Raw genomic sequence first — 17,060 nt, 5'->3', positions numbered from 1 at the left:
CTCGGCGCTACTGAGATCACCAAACATGAAGTCATCAAGACGCTGCTGAGATCACTTGATAGTTCGTTTGACATCCTAGCCCTGATGATTCAAGAACGTCCTGATTTCAAGACACTCGATCCATCTGACATACTTGAGAGGCTCAACACACATGAGTTTCAGCTTTCTGAGAAAAGAGATATCTATGGTCCAAACTATGGGCGAACTCGTGCCTTGAAGGCAAAAGCTGTTTCCTCATCTGAAGAAGAATCTGACAGCAGTTCTGATGATCCTGAAGACATTGGAAGGGAACTTGCAATGCTAGTGAAGAAGTTCCAAAAAATCACCAAGAAGAAAGGCTTCAGAAAGTCTTCACGATCAAGCTCAAGGAATGATGAAGCTTCTGCTCATGACTACAAGAAGAAAACATGCCACAAGTGCAAGAAAACTGGACACTTCATCTCTGAGTGTCCACAGTGGGACAATGAGAACAGAAAGAAGAAGAAGAGCAAGGAACATGACTCTGACGACAAGAAAAATAAGAAATACACAAAGTCTTCTTCCAAGTCTTCCTCAAAGTCTTCATCACACAAGAAGAGCTCATCTGGCAAGGCACGTGCGTTTGTTGGCAAGGAAATGGATTCAGAGGAGGAGTCCGCTTCTGAGGAGGCAGAGGTGGAGTCTGAGGAGGAGTCTGATTCTGGCATTGCAAGTCTGGCTACAGCATACGTCGCCAAGTCCATCTTCAACATTGAAGACAATAACTTCATCACCGACACCGATGCAAATGACAAGGACGACTCCACTCCTACCTACTGCTTCATGGCACGCGGTGCCAAGGTAAACACACGCACTACTCACTATCAAACATCCAGTGACGATGACTTTGATTGTGATTCAAAACCCAGTAACAAAACACTTGCTAAAATTGCAACTGAACAACAAAAGGCCATGGAACATATTCAAAAACTGTTAGACAGAAGCGATGATCTGTTGGTTGCTGAAATGACTCGATCTGAATCCTTAATTGAAGACATAAAAAATCTTCATGTTAAGTATCAGGAACTTGAAGATCGTCTTGATACTCTCTCAACAACTCATGAAAAGCTTTCCTATGATTATCTTCAAAGGAAGCAAGAACTTGAGAAATTCAGAGCGGCTCATGAAGATCTTCAAAAGGAAAACGAATCACTTCGCGCCGAACAGATCAGTTCCGCTCAGGAACGATTTGAACCACCATGTCTTAAATGCATTGAGCGTGATAATGCTACTTCTGTTGCTGAATGTTCCACTGCTACTGCTGTTGCAATATCTTCAACTGTTGATGTGGTAACTAACCCCTCTGCTGAGGATACCATTGCTATTGCTGATGAGAATGCTAGGTTGAAGACATTGCTTGAAACAGGGATGTACAAAAGTCTTAAAGGACATCAGACATTATGTGATGTCCTCAAGAAGCAGATTCTGAATCGAAACCCTAGAAAAGAGGGTGTTGGGTTCGTAAGGAAAATAAATGCAGATGGCTCTTACTGGAAACCTGAGCAGTACCCCAAAACCAAGTGGGTTGCTACAAAGGAACCTTCAGCAGATCCATCCAATTTATCTGGCTTCACTTGTGCTAACCCCATTATCATTGATGAATCCTTTGATGCAAACTATATACTGTTTAAGAATCAGAATGGTGAAGTGTTTGCCAGGTACATTGGTACCAACTGCAGGAATGGCCGCCTATGAAGAAGATCTGGGTTCCGAAAAAGTGTCTGGAAAATCTTCCTGTGAATGTCTTCATGACACCTCACTTGAAGAAGACAAACCTCAGACCAAAGGCTTCATACGGTCCAAAGGCTTCATACAAACAGAGGACTCACCTGAGTCACACTAACGCAAATGTTTTGCAGGGAAACCATACTCAGGCATATGAATATGAGAGCGGTTCATCAAACCGTCATGTTCATATGACCAAAAATTATTCTGCTTATTCTTATGAGTACTATTGTCCACCTGCAAGACTGTTTGCTAAGGCTTCAAAGCCAAAATTCTCAGATGCTGCACTTAGACTTATTGCTTCTAAGCCACCCTTGAAGATGTGGGTGGTTAAGAAGGCTTAACTCTCTTTTGCAGGGAAAGGTCTCCAGCAGAAAACCAAAATCTTCTGACGCTATTGCTGGGGACCTTAAAACTCTTGTAGGGCGCAAGATAAAATGCCCGAATGGCATCATTATGTACTTCGTTCCTGAATCGCATGCTACTCTCCCTATTAGTCCTAATCTGGATCTAAGTTTTCATAACCCACTGGTGCGTCAAATGTTTTTGCTTCACAATTCTCTTCATGAAGCCTATCCCCCTAACTGCACTGTAGGGTACGACACCAGCGTCTTCAAAGTCTTCAGAATGGATTATTGACAGTGGGTGTACAAATCACATGACTGGCAAAAGAAGCCTTCTTATGGACTCAACCTTACGTCCATGCGACAAGAGCCACATCACATTTGCTGACACTGGTAAAAGTAAGGTATTGGGTCTAGGTAGAGTTGCAATCTCAAAGGATCAACACATGGATAAAGTCATGCTTGTTGAATCCCTTGGCTTCAACTTAATGTCTGTCTCAATGCTTTGCGATTTGAACATGATTGTAATGTTTGGAAAATATCGTTGCCTTGTACTAATGGAATCTGACAAGTCTCTAGTGTTTGAAGGGTATTGAAAAGATGATTTGTACGTGGTAGATTTCTCAGCAGGGCCACAGCTTGCAGTATGTCTTCTAGCAAAGGCTTCAGAATGCTGGCTATGGCATCGGAGACTTGGACATGCTGGCATGAGGAACCTCCACACCCTTGCGAAGAAGAAGCATGCTATAGGCATCGAGGGCGTCAAGTTCAAGAAAGACCATTTATGCGGTGCCTGTGAAGCAGGGAAGATGACAAGGGCAAAACATCCCTCGAAGACAATCATGACCACTACTCGACCCTTCGAACTACTTCACATGGATCTTTTTGGTCCCACTCACTACTCAACTTTTACTACTACTGCTTGCCTCTATGGCTTCGTTATTGTTGATGATTATTCTAGATATACTTGGGTGCACATAATTCTTTACAATACTGAAGTGCAGGATGTCTTCAGACGCTTCGCCAATCGTGCTATGAACAATTTTGGCGCCAAGATAAAGCACATCAGAAGTGACAATGGGACTGAATTCAAGAACACTGGCCTTGATACATATCTTGATACCTTGGGCATCACACATGAATTCTCATCTCCGTACACGCTACAGCAGAATGGCGTTGTCGAACGCAAGAACAGAACACTCATTGAGATGGCCAGAACGATGCTAGATGAATACAAGACTCCAAGAAAATTCTGGACTGAAGCCATTGACACTGCATGCCATACAATCAATCATGTTTATCTTCACAAGCTTCTGAACAAGACATCTTATGAACTCCTAACTGGCAAGAAGCCAAATGTCAGTTACTTCAGAGTATTTGGCACAAAGTGCTGGATCAAGGACCCACACCACATCTCAAAGTTTGCACCAAAAGCACATGAGGGTTTTATGCTTGGATATGGAAAGGATTCGCACTCCTACAGAGTCTTCAATCTCTTTCATTACAAAGTGGTTGAAACAGTGGATGTGCGGTTCGATGAGACAAATGGTTCACAAAGAGAGCAACTGCCAAATGTGCTAGATGAAATTCCAGCTAGTGAATCAATCAAGCTAATGGGAACTGGAGAGATCATACCTTCTGAAGCTCATCCTGAAGAAGAACTTATCATCTCAGCACCTGATCAACATGAAGACAATGCTCAGCCTGAAGACATTCCACCCAACAACAACACAGATCAGCAAGAGCAAAATCTTCGCCCTGTACATCCTCGTGTTGCCAATGAAGTGCAGATTGACAGAATAATTGACAGCATCAATGCACCTGGTCCACTCACTCGTTCAAGGGCAACTCAGCTAGCAAATTTCTGTGGGCACTTCGCATTCGTCTCAATATCAGAACCCAAGAAAGTTGAAGAAGCCTTCATGGAACCTGAATGGATTCAAGCTATGCAAGAAGAGCTTCAACAGTTTGAACTGAATAATGTATGGGAACTGGTTAAGCGTCCTGATCCACGGAAGCACAACATTATAGGCACCAAATGGATATACCGCAACAAGCAAGATGAGCATGGTCAAGTTGTCAGAAACAAAGCTCGTCTCGTTGCTCAAGGATATACTCAAGTGGAAGGCATTGACTTCGATGAAACGTTTGCTCCTGTGGCTAGGCTTGAAGCCATACGCATACTGCTGGCCTATGCAAATCATCATAACATACTTCTATATCAAATGGATGTGAAGAGTGCCTTTCTCAATGGCAAGATTGAAGAAGAAGTGTATGTTGCACAACCGCCTGGCTTTGAAAATCCAAAACATCCTGACATGGTATACAAGCTCAACAAGGCGCTGTATGGCCTCAAACAAGCCCCTAGGGCCTGGTATGACACACTCAAATACTTCCTGAAGAGCAAAGGCTTCATACTTGGTTCCCTAGATCCCACTCTTTTCACGAAGACATATGATGGTGAACTGTTTGTGTGCCAAATATATGTGGATGACATTATCTTCGGCTGCACAAATCAGAAGTACAGTGAAGAGTTTGGATATATGATGCAAGAGCAATATCAGATGTCCATGATGGGGGAGCTGAAGTTCTTCCTTGGTCTTCAAATACGACAACAACGCAATGGCATTTTCATATCTCAAGAGAAGTATCTCAAAGATTGCCTGAAGAAGTTCGGTATGTAAGACTGCAAGGGCTTCACAACACCAATGCCAGCCAAACATCATCTGGGTCCTGACGACAATGGTAAAGAGTTCGATCAAAAGGTATACCGCTCCATGATTGGTTCTTTACTTTATCTATGTGCATCTAGGCCAGATATTATGCTTAGTGTTTGCATGTGTGCTCGATTTCAAGCGGCACCAAAGGAGTCGCATCACTTAGCTGTGAAGTGAATTCTTCGATATTTGGCTCACACCCCAACTCTAGGATTGTGGTATCCAAAGGGCTCAGAGTTTGATTTGGTTGGATTCTCGGATGCTGATTATGCTGGTGACAAAGTTGATCGCAAGTCTACATCAGGCACATGTCACTTTCTGGGACGATCACTTGTATGTTGGTCTTCAAAGAAGCAGAACTGTGTATCTCTCTCCACTGCTGAATCTGAATACATTGCTGCTGGATCTTGCTGCGCTCAGCTTCTGTGGATGAAGCAAACACTCACGGACTATGGCATTCATCTGAAGCAAGTGCCACTTTACTGCGACAACGAAAGCGCCATCAAGATTGCCAACAACCCAGTTCAGCACTCGAAGACAAAGCACATTGAAATCCGTCATCACTTTCTCAGAGATCATGTTGTGAAGGAAGACATTGATATCATACACATTAACACTGAAGAGCAATTGGCAGATATCTTCACCAAGCCCTTGGATGAGAAGAGGTTTTGCAAGTTACGGTGTGAGCTAAATATCCTGGAATCCTCAAATGTCCTGTGATCAGGCACACATCCTAACCCTTATGCATATTGATGACTTAGATGTGCAACACACGAAGTGAAGTATATCTTTAATCAATGAAGACATACATTCTAAGTGTGAATACATTAATGTGGAAATTGACTTCAGAGCGCCACGATAATTGTGCGCCGTGTCTGGGTCTAATACTTCCTATACGGTGGGTAACGCCACCACCAAACGTTCTATTATGAAGTGTTTCACTCTTGGCGTTACCTTGCAATGTCTTCACATTTGGTTGGCTTCGAACTCAACATATATTCATGATTATCTTCACTACGTTGATTATATAGATATATGTATATACTAGTGTTCTGTCCTCTACAGCATTCACTTATAGCTATGTCTTCTTGTTTGAATCTTTTGAACTAAGTGAATGTGATAGGACCCTAACCTCTCTATGCTCTCTATCTCTAAATTCTATCTCTCCAAGTCATATGCATTCTATTGAAACTGTCGAATGTCTTCTCTGCGTCCTTGTCAGCAGAAGACACAGAGACAACATTTAAGTCCGTTTTCAATGCTCATTTATCCACATGACATCCGGAGAAGTAGGAACGACCGCCCAACAATCCAGGCGTGCGTGGGATGTGGAACTGCCCCCAAAATACCGCATGATGTCCATGTTCCTCAGATGCGAATCGCCAGGGGCACCTGAGTAATAGCACAGTGCCGCCCCTGCGCCTATAAATTCACACTTACCGCGGTCATTATCTCCTTCTTCCACCCTTGCACGAACCCTAGCGCCACCGCTAGCTCTCGACGACGCCGGCGACGAAGCGCTTCGCTGCCGCAACCTCTCCAACGCTGTCTTCACGCCGATCGCGGACATCGTCCTCTCTGCCGTTGCCGTAGGTGTCTTCCGTCGCCAAGTTAGGGCACGGAGGATTGAACTGCTCGGCCTCATCTCTCGCTTCGTCTAGCAGTTCTCAGTGTGGTAAATAAAATTGCCTTTTTACAGCACCATAGATCCTCTTGTTCTGTCACTTTCTACCACAAGAAGTTTCTGTTCACACAAGCTAGATCTCTCTCAAACTGCATTTCATAACATGCCTAGTATATTCACTTGTGCTTCACAAAGTAGTTAGATTCCTCACTTGTACTGATCTGTGGATTCGTACAAATCTGGAACCAACTTCTTATCTATGAGTGAATGTCTTCGCACGATGAGGTCAATGTCTTCTAAACTGATTAGTCTTCAAAACCTTCTGAGAATGCATATGACCTCTTCCCCTTCCCTCGCACCTTAATGCTGTCACAGGTACATGTCCGTGGGAGAATCCTTCGGTTCTCATAGTCTGCATTCATTTGTAGAATTCCTACAGCATCACATAAATTCTCCTGAAGCCAGTTCCTGTTGGTCCAGCAAAAGAAAGCCTTTGAAGCCTTTGAAAGTTTTGAAGCCTTTCAAGTTAAAGTTTATGGCTTCAGAAGCAGCAGCAAGGAAGGGGGGCAGACAGCGACGTGGAGGAACTTCCAAAGATCTGCCTGAAGACCTAGCGATATGTATAAAACAGATCCTGAAGAGAATTATGGGCAGCGCAAGACCCGAATCCAATGGATTCGACGCTACTGGGCAGAACAATGGTTCAAATACCGCTTCACAACCCAAGAATATGCTCAGAAAAGTGCCATCAAAAGACCGTGGGGAGACATCTTATACAAGAACCTTGTACCCAGGTCCAGAGATGAAGCTATTGCCCAAAGCTTCTATCCATGCATGGTTCGTGGGCCACAGCCTGATGATGCACATCCGTCGTCACTACTCTGGTGTCGTGACGACAATCTGTTCAAGCGCAACTTCCAGTTTGCCCAACAATCAGCAAAGCAGAACAAGAAGAAATTTGGGTTAGACTTCAACCCTGGTCCCTCCGCACCAAGGGAAGATGGCACACGCGACGCAGAACCCAATATCATCGGTCTGTATGCCAACCTTGAGGGCCTCATCACCCGCATATTAGTCCAAGGGACTGCCGTGAATGACCCTCCAGCTGACTCTGAGTCTGATGAAGCTCCTGCTGTACCGAAGCCAAAACAGCAGAAGAAACCAAAAGCTTCAAAGCCGGCCCCTTCACCAAAAATCTCAAGGGCGAAGCCATTGGCAACTGCACCTCCTGAAGACAGTGTGCAGTCTGAAGACATATCCCGCGTCTCCAAGCCCCAGAAGGCCAAGATGCCTCAGCCACACACCGGCAAAGAGCTCACAGCTGCTGCCATTCTGCGCAGCAAAGCCATTGATTTGTCAAGTGATGAAGATCTTGGAGATGACGCTCTCGAGCAGCTCATCAAGAGCAAAGAAGAAGCTGAAATCTTCAACAATTTGCCTCTCTTTGATGTCGCCATCATCCACAACTTCATCGACGAATGGTTTGCCACACCAAACATCAGCTTCGAAGATCTGCAGCTGCCCGTTGGCCTCAGCATCGCCTTCCAAGGCGCTATTGCTTCAGAACTTGCAATTGCCCAGCGCATTGTTGAACTGAAGCAGAAAATTGATCATGAAAAGGCTCAATTCAAGAAGCATATGGCCAAGCTCAGCGTGCAAGAAGTGAAGAGCTTCAAGGTCATGATGCACGAACTAAAGGAAAACTTTCTGAAGAAGCGTGCAGAAGCTCAAGGTTCACGAGAGCGAATGAAGTCTCTGGCAGACAGATGTGTGCAGGCCTACAATGAGGCCGAGAAGCGCAAGGCACTTGGGCGGCCCGGCATCGACCCCGGGATGGCCGCGAAGAAGAAGAAGAAGCCTGCTATGGCTGAACCAGAGGCACCAAGGCAAGAAGCAGTTCCAATTGTCTTCCCAACTGCAACGACTGGCTCAAAGCCAAAGAGCCGGTCAACCGCTTCAGAGCTCAAGAAGACGCGGACTGCAGAGGCTGAAGCTAGGAAGCAGAAACATACTGAAGCCTCTCCTTCTGCTCCCACTCAGAAGAAGCGAAAGATCAAGAAAGCTCGGGCTGCTCCCACAGAGCCCTTGATGGTTGAACCCCTTTCTGTCGTCCATCCTAACGCAGAACGACAACTGACAGTTCATGAGCCTGCTTCCACAGAGGCTCCTGAAGCTGAAGACATACCAGCAGCCGACCCCATCGCTGCTGAAGACATTGGTCATCAGGATAATGTACAAGATGATGCAGCCCTTCCTCAGTATGAACATAGCAAACTCATCAGCATTGGTAGTCCTCTGACGCCAATTGCACAAGATGCGTCATGGGCGGATTGCCCTCAAGAGGAAGAAGACTTTGAGGCCCAACCCACTCCAACCCCACAGGCGTCGTCTGCGTTCCGTAGGCTTCGCAGAGGTCCAAGGCCTCAAGTCTATGCTGAAGACATTCCGGCTGCATCAGCCGAAGAAAATGAAGAAGTACCACAAGATCCTACTACCCCGCTACACCATGAAGCAGTTCTCCAGGAGAACGTGCCTAAGTCTGACCCTCCAGCTAGTCAAGTGGAGGCTGAAAATATTGAGGCTTCCACAACCAACACTGAAGCCAATGTGCAGCCCTCCCCACCAAAAGCTTCAGAAGACAGCAAAGCTACTGATCCAGACACTTCTGTTCCTGAGTCTGCTGCAGGTCCTCAATTTGATTACCATGTTGAGCACATGCCTCATGTCCAGAAGCCAGTCCCACGGCTGTCGAGGTTCCCAGGTCCTGCATCAGCACCTGGATCCTTTAACATCAACAGCTTCAAGGCAGATAATACGTTCTTCAATAGCTCCAAGAACCCCTATTCAAGGGAAAGGATTTCATCAGATCGGTTCTGGAGCTATCCACAGCGCAGCTACTATTCATGCATCCTATACAACCAAGGTCGCATCTTCCCGCACAAGTGCCTTGATGTTGAAGCCATTGCTGGTCTGCCCTGTTTAGAGGAAGCATTGGATTCCTTCAAGCAAGTGGGTCTGCTGCAGTTTGTAACTGATGAAGAGCACTGGAATGAAGAGCTTCTGCTACAATTCTATGCCACCCTCCACATCAAAGGATACAACAGAGATCCGAAGACTTGGGCCCTGGAGTGGATGACCGGCAATGTCCATCACGAAGCCAATGCATTTGATATCATTGAGCTCACCGGCCTGCCCACTCCTGGCGAATTCTTCGAGGAAGGCTGTCCACTACACATTGAAGCTCTTGAGAGCATATTCTAGAGGCCTGAACCGAATATGAGTCAGGTGCTCTCAATGATGAAGCCATTGCCCCACGATGCTCCTTATCCAACAGAGTTCTTCGTTGAAGACTTTGAGTACCTGCCCAGAACCATCTATCACATTATCCGGCGGACTCTCTGGCCTATCAAAGGGCACTCTCCAAATGCCAAGATCGAGGGTGCAATGAAGACTCTGCTGTTTTGTATCCTTCATGGCAAATGCTTCAACGCACAGGACTTCTTCATACGCCAACTAGCTGCATCAGGCTCAGATTTACTTGGTTTGAAGTTCTATGCTCCTTGGGTAATGAGACTGATCAAGCTTCACTCTGCGATCTCATATCAGCCCTCAGCCCGCAACCATAGGATCTTCTTGCCAGATGTGGATACCTCTGTTGAAGCTATATATCCTGAGCCTGCCAAGCAACCTTTGAGTCTTCAGAATGCAGAACACCAGAGCCGGACAATGAGAGCGAATCTTGTCCAGAGCCGGACAATGAGAGCTATGTCTTCAAGTGAAGACAATGAGAGCGAATCTTGTCCAGAGCCAGACAAGTCAGCTTTGCTTGTAGCACAAGTAAAGTTGCCATGAGAGTTTGAAATCTGACCGTTGAGACACGTGTCAGTTCCTTAGTGACCTAGGGTCATTTCGGACAAATCAGGTCGGGTTGCCAAGTGGCTATAAATAGCCCACCCCCTACAACCATAAGTGGTTGGCTGCTCAGATTTCAGTGCACGGCTTTTGTCGTTTGAGAGCAACCCACCTCGAAGCCTTTGAGAGAAAATTCCTAGCGAGGAGAAAGCCCTAACCACCCAGAGCCGGAGTAAATTGGGCATCACTTAAGTCTTCTTGTCTGTGTGATCTGAAGACTTATTACACTTGAGGACTGTGCATCCTCCAGACGGTTAGGCGTCGCGTTCAGAGCATCCAAGAGACATTGTGGATTGCCAGTGAACGAAGTCTGTGAAGGTTTGGGAGTCTACCTTGAAGACTTACCAGAGTGATTGGGCGTGGACTTTGTGACCTTAGCTCAAGGAGGAATACGGTGAGGACTTGGTGTCCTGAGCTACGTGTTCAGGACTGGGTGTCCGGGACTGTGTGTCCTAAGGTTTAAATACCTAGCCGCTCCAACCAGACGTACAGTTGTCACAGCAACTGGAACTGGTCCAACACATCATTGTCTTCAACGAGTCACTGGTTTCATCTTCACTTCCTTTTACTTACTGTTACTCATTGTGAAGCCATTGCATGCTTGCTATATCTTTTGTCTTCACAACATAACTGTATGATTTGATTGGCTTCATAACTTCTTCCTACCTAATCCTTATTACACTGCAGCTACTTGTCATTGTGCTTTCACTCTATTGAATACTTGACCATGGCTTGCCTAGTGTAATCTAACTTCCGCTGCATAGTGATAGGCATATCTCTACTGTTTGTCTTCATAACTTCCACGTTTTGAAGACTTTCATAAAAATCGCCTATTCACCCCCCCCCCTCTAGTCAATATAACGCACTTTCACCAAGTACCCATCACATACCCTTATCTCCCGCATTACATTATTTGCCATTTGCCTCTCGTTTTCCTCTCCCCCACTTCACCCTTGCCGTTTTATTTGCCCTCTCTCTCTCTCTATCCTCCCTCTATTTGCCTCTTTTTGCCCGCTTGCTTTTTGTTTGCCTGTGGGTTAGTTTGCGTGATTGTCGTTATGGCCAGTCCCTTATCTTCTCCGTTGTCTCCCGAGAATGAAATTCTAAATTTTAAGCAAAGGGAGGGTGAAAATCTAAAAGATGCTTGGTATAGAATTTGCAATGCTCAAAATAAATCTACTAGGAAGCAATCTACTACCATTCTCCTTCGCAATTTTTGTAGGCATTACTCCTTGGCACCGCTATGTTCTTGATACTATTATCGGAGGGAACTTTTTGGGTAGCCATACTTTTGATTCTTATAATGCTATGTTAGATTTATTTGGCTCCCCCCTCTCTTGGTTAATGGAACTATATTAGCTTTGGAGCATGTAATGCAAAGGCTTGAGATTATTGAAAATAAGGTTGCTACCATAGAGTTAACTGAAAATTTGGATAAAAAGATCCACAGCCGAATCTCTCAATATGGATCTAAAGTAGGAGTTACTTTGAAAGATATTAAAGAAAAGGAACCCATAGTTAATGAGAAAATAAATCACGATTCCGTTAGGATCGATAAACTTGAGAATATTATTACCAACTTGGGAACCGCTTTTTCTTCCGTAAAGAATACTCTGCGTCCCTCCACTAAAGTTGCCAAACTTATGTACGTTCCTAAAAATAAGGGTGAATCATCTAGTAAGGAAAATGTGGATCTCAAATCTATAAGTGTTCATCCCAATCTTTTTGCTATCATTAAGGAACCATTTGTTACAAATGAGTTTTTTGATCTTGTGCCTAAAATCTTGATAATTAATAAAAATGAAGAAATTCCTAAATATGGTAGATGCCTCATTGAAGAATTGCCTACCAGAGATGGCAATACCTAGATCTATTCTTGCTTGTTATGCCTAGCTAGGGGCGTTAAACGATAGCGCTTGTTGGGAGGCAACCCAATTTTATTTTTATTACTTACTTTGTGCTCCTGTTTAGTAATAAATAAATTATCTAGCCTCTGTTTTGGTTATGTTTTTTGTGTTTAATTAGTGTTTGTGCCTAGTAGAACCGTTGGGAAGACTTGGAGAAAGTCTTGTTGAACTTGCTGTAAAAAACAGAAACTTTAGCGCTCACGAGAACTGCTGTAATTTTTATTTGGAAAGTGCTATTTAGTAAATTCTTTTTGAATATTATTAATAGATAAATTCCTCACGTCCAGCAATTTATTTTAGAATTTTTGGGGTTCCAGATATTGCGCTAGCAACAGATTACTACAGACTGTTCTGTTTTTGACAGATTCTGTTTTTCGTGTGTTGTTTGCTTATTTTGATAAATCTATGGCTAATAAAATAGTTTATAAACCATAGAGAAGTTGGAATACAGTAGGTATAACACCCATATAAATAAATAATGAGTTCATTATAGTACCTTGAAATGGTCTTTTGTTTTCTTTCGCTAACGGAGCTCACGAGATTTTCTACTTTAAGTTTTGTGTTGTGAAGTTTCAAGTTTTGGGTAAAGATTTGATGGATTATGGAACAAGGAGTGGCAAGAGCCTAAGCTTGGGGATGCCCATGGCACCCCCCCAGATAATCTAAGGACACCTAAAAGCCAAAGCTTGGGGATGCCCCGGAAGGCATCCCCTCTTTCGTCTACTTCTATCGGTAACTTTACTTGGAGCTATATTTTTATTCGCCACATGATATGTGTTTTGCTTGGAGCGTCTTGTATTTTTTTGAGTCTTTGCTTGTTAGTTTACCACAATAATCCTTGCTATACACACCTTTTGAGAGAGCCATACATGATTTGGAATTTGTTAGAATACTCTATGTGTTTCGCTTATATCTTTTGAGTTATATAATTTTGCTCTAGTGCTTCACTTATATCTTTTGGAGCACGGTGGTGGATTTGTTTTATAGAAACTATTGATCTCTCATGCTTCACTTAGATTATTTTGAGAGTCTTAATAGCATGGTAATTTGCTTAAAATCCTAATATTCTTGGTATGCAAGAATAATAATAAAACTTTTTTATGAGTGTGTTGAATACTAAGAGAAGTTTGATGCTTGATGATTGTTTTGAGACATGGAGGTAATAATATCAAAGTCGTGCTAGTTGAGTAGTTGCGAAATTGAGAAATACTTGTGTTGAGGTTTGCAAGTCCCGTAGCATGCACGTATGGTAAATGTTATGCACCAAATTTGAAACATGAGGTGTTATTTGATTGTTTTCCTTATGAGTGGCGGTCGGGGACGAGCGATGGTCTTTTCCTACCAATCTATCCCCCTAGGAGCATGCGCGTAGTACTGAAGTTTTTGATGACTTGTAGATTTTTGCAATAAGTATGTGAGTTCTTTATGACTAATGTTGAGTCCATGGATTATACGCACTCTCACCCTTCCATCCTTGCTAGCCTCTTCGGTACCGTGCATTGCCCTTTCTCACATTGAGAGTTGGCGCAAACTTCTCCGGTGCATCCAAACCCCGTGATATGATACGCTCTTTCACACATAAATCTCCTTATATCTTCCTCAAAACAGCCACCATACCTACCTATTATGGCATTTCCATAGCCATTCCGAGATATATTGCCATGCAACTTTCCATCATTCCGTTCATCATGACACATTCATCATTGTCATATTGCTTAGCATGGTCATGTAGTTGACATAGTATTTTTGGCAAATCCAACGTTCATAATTCTTTCATACATGTCACTCTTGGTCCATTGCATATCCCGGTACACCGCCAGAGGCATTCATATAGAGTCATCTTTGTTCTAGTATCGAGTTGTAATCATTGAGTTGTAAATAAAAAGAAGTGTGATTATCATCATTTTCTAGAGCATTGTCCCAAGTGAGGAATATAAAAAAAGGCCATAAAAAGAGAAAAGGCCCAAAAAAGAGAAAAGAAAAAATTAGAGAAAAAGAGAGAAGGGACAATGTTACTATCCTTTGCCACACTTGTGCTTCAAAATAGCACCATGATCTTCATAGTAGAGAGTCTCTCATGTTATCACTTTCATATACTAGTGGGAATTCTTCATTATAGAACTTGGCTTGTATATTCCAACAATGGGCCTCCTCAAGTGCCCTAGGTCTTCGTGAGCAAGCAAGTTGGATGCACACCCACTAGTTTCTTTTGTTGAGCTTTCATACATTTATAGCTCTAGTGCATCCGTTGCATGGCAATCCCTACTCCTTGCATTAACATCAATAGGTGGGCATCTCCATAGCCCATTGATTAGCCTCGTTGATGTGAGACTTCCTCCTTTTTGTATTCTCCACATAACCCCCCTCATTATATTCTATTCCACCTATAGTGCTATGTCCATGGCTCGCGCTCATATATTGCGTGAAAGTTTATAGGTTGGAGATTACTAAAGTATGAAACAATTTATTGGCTTGTCATCGGGGTTGTGCATGATGATAGCATTCTTGTGTGACGAAAATGAAACATGACTAAACCATATGATTTTGTAGGGATGAACTTTCTTTGGCCATGTTATTTTGAGAAGACATAATTGCTTAGTTAGTATGCTTGAAGTATTGTCATTTTTATGTCAATATGAACTTTTGTCTTGAATCTTTCGGAGCTGAATGTTCATACCACAATTAAGAAGAATTACATTAAAATTATGCCAAGTAGCACTCCACATCAAAAATTCTGTTTTTATCATTTACCTACTCAAGGACGAGTAGGAATTAAGCTTGGGGATGCTTGATACGTCTCCAACATATCTATAATTTTTGATTGCTCCATGCTATATTATCTACTGTTTTGGACATTATTGGGCTTTATTATCCACTTTTATATTATTTTTGGGACTAACCTACTAACCGGAGGCCCAACCCAGAATTGATGTTTTTTGCCTGTTTTAGGGTTTTGAAGAAGAGGAATATCAAACGGAGTCCAAACGGAATGAAACCTTCGGGAACATGATTTTCTCATCGAATACAACTCAGGAGACTTGGACCCTACATCAAGACACGTAACAGGAGGCCACGAGGTAGGGGCGCGCCTACCCCCCCCCCCCAGGAGCGCCCTTCACCCTCGTGGGGCCCCTGTTGCTCCACCGACGTACTTCTTCCTCCTATATATACCCATGTACCCCAAAACGATCAGAGACGAAGCCAAAACCCTAATTCCACCACCGTAACTTTCTGTATCCATGAGATCCCATCTTGGGGCCTGTTCCGGAGCTCCGCCGGAGGGGGCATCGATCACGGAGGGCTTCTACATCAACACCATAGACCCTCTGATGAAGTGTGAGTAGTTTACCTCAGACCTACGGGTCCATAGTTAGTAGCTAGATGGCTTCTTCTCTCTTTTTGGATCTCAATACAATGTTCTCCCCCTCTCTTGTGGAGATCTATTCGATGTAATCTTCTTTTTGCGGTGTGTTTGTTGAGACCGATGAATTGTGGGTTTATGATCAAGTCTATCTATGAATAATATTTGAATCTTCTCTGAATTCTTTTATGTATGATTGATTATCTTTGCAAGTCTCTTCGAATTATCAGTTTGGTTTGGCCTACTAGATTGATCTTTCTTGCAATGGGAGAAGTGCTTAGCTTTGGGTTCAATCTTGCGGTGTCCTTTCCCAGTGACAGTAAGGGCAGCAAGGCACGTATTGTATTGTTGCCATCGAGGATAACAAGATGGGGTTTTATTCATATTGCATGAGTCTATCCTTCTACATCATGTCATCTTGCTTAAGGCGTTACTCTATTTTTAACTTAATACTCTAGATGCATGCTGGATAGCGGTCGATGAGTGGAGTAATAGTAGTACATGTAGGCAGGAGTCGGTCTACTTGTCTCGGACGTGATGCCTACATACATGATCATACCTAGATATTCTCATAACTATGCTCAATTCTGTCAATTGCTCAACAAGAATTTGTTCACCCACCGTAGAATACTTATGCTCTCGAGAGAAGCCACTAGTGAAACCTATGGCCCCCCGGGTCTATCTTTATCATATCAATCTCCTAGTACTTAGTTATTTACTTTGCTATTTACTTTGCCTTTATTTTACTTTGCATCTTTATCATAAAAATACCAAAAATATTATCTTATCATATCTATCAGATCTCACTCTCGTAAGTGGCCCTATAGGGATTGACAACCCCTATTTGAGTTGGTTGCAAGGATTTATTTGTTTTGTGCAGGTGTGAGGGACTCGCGCATAGCCTCCTACTGGATTGATACCTTGGTTCTCAAAAACTGAGGGAAATACTTACGCTACTTTGCTGCATCATCCATTCCTCTTCGGGGAAAACCAACGCAGTGCTAAAAGAGGTAGCAGTCATCATCAACCATCCTCCATCACCAATTTCATGATGCTCACCGTTGTGCGTGAGTAATTCCATCGTAGGCTTGCTAGACGGTGATGGGTTGGATGGGATCTATCATGTAATCGAGTTAGTTTTGTTAGGGTTTGATCCCTAGTATCCACTATGTTCTGAGATTGATGTTGCTATGACTTTGCTATGCTTAATGCTTGTCACTAGGGCCCGAGTGACATGATTTCAGATCTGAACCTATTATGTTTTCGTCAATATATGAGTGTTCTTGATCCTATCTTGCAAGTCTATAGTCACCTATTATGTGTTATGATCCGTTGACCCCGAAATGACAATAATCGGGATACTTACCGGTGATGACCGTAGTTTGAGGAGTTCATGTATTCACTATGTCTTAATGCTTTGTTCCGGTTCTCTATTAAAAGGAGGCCTTAATA

This window comes from Triticum urartu, chromosome 7, assembly GCF_003073215.2.
Source record: "Triticum urartu cultivar G1812 chromosome 7, Tu2.1, whole genome shotgun sequence".
NCBI classification, from domain to species: Eukaryota; Viridiplantae; Streptophyta; class Magnoliopsida; order Poales; family Poaceae; genus Triticum; species Triticum urartu.
Note: the sequence above shows the minus strand (reverse complement) of the source record.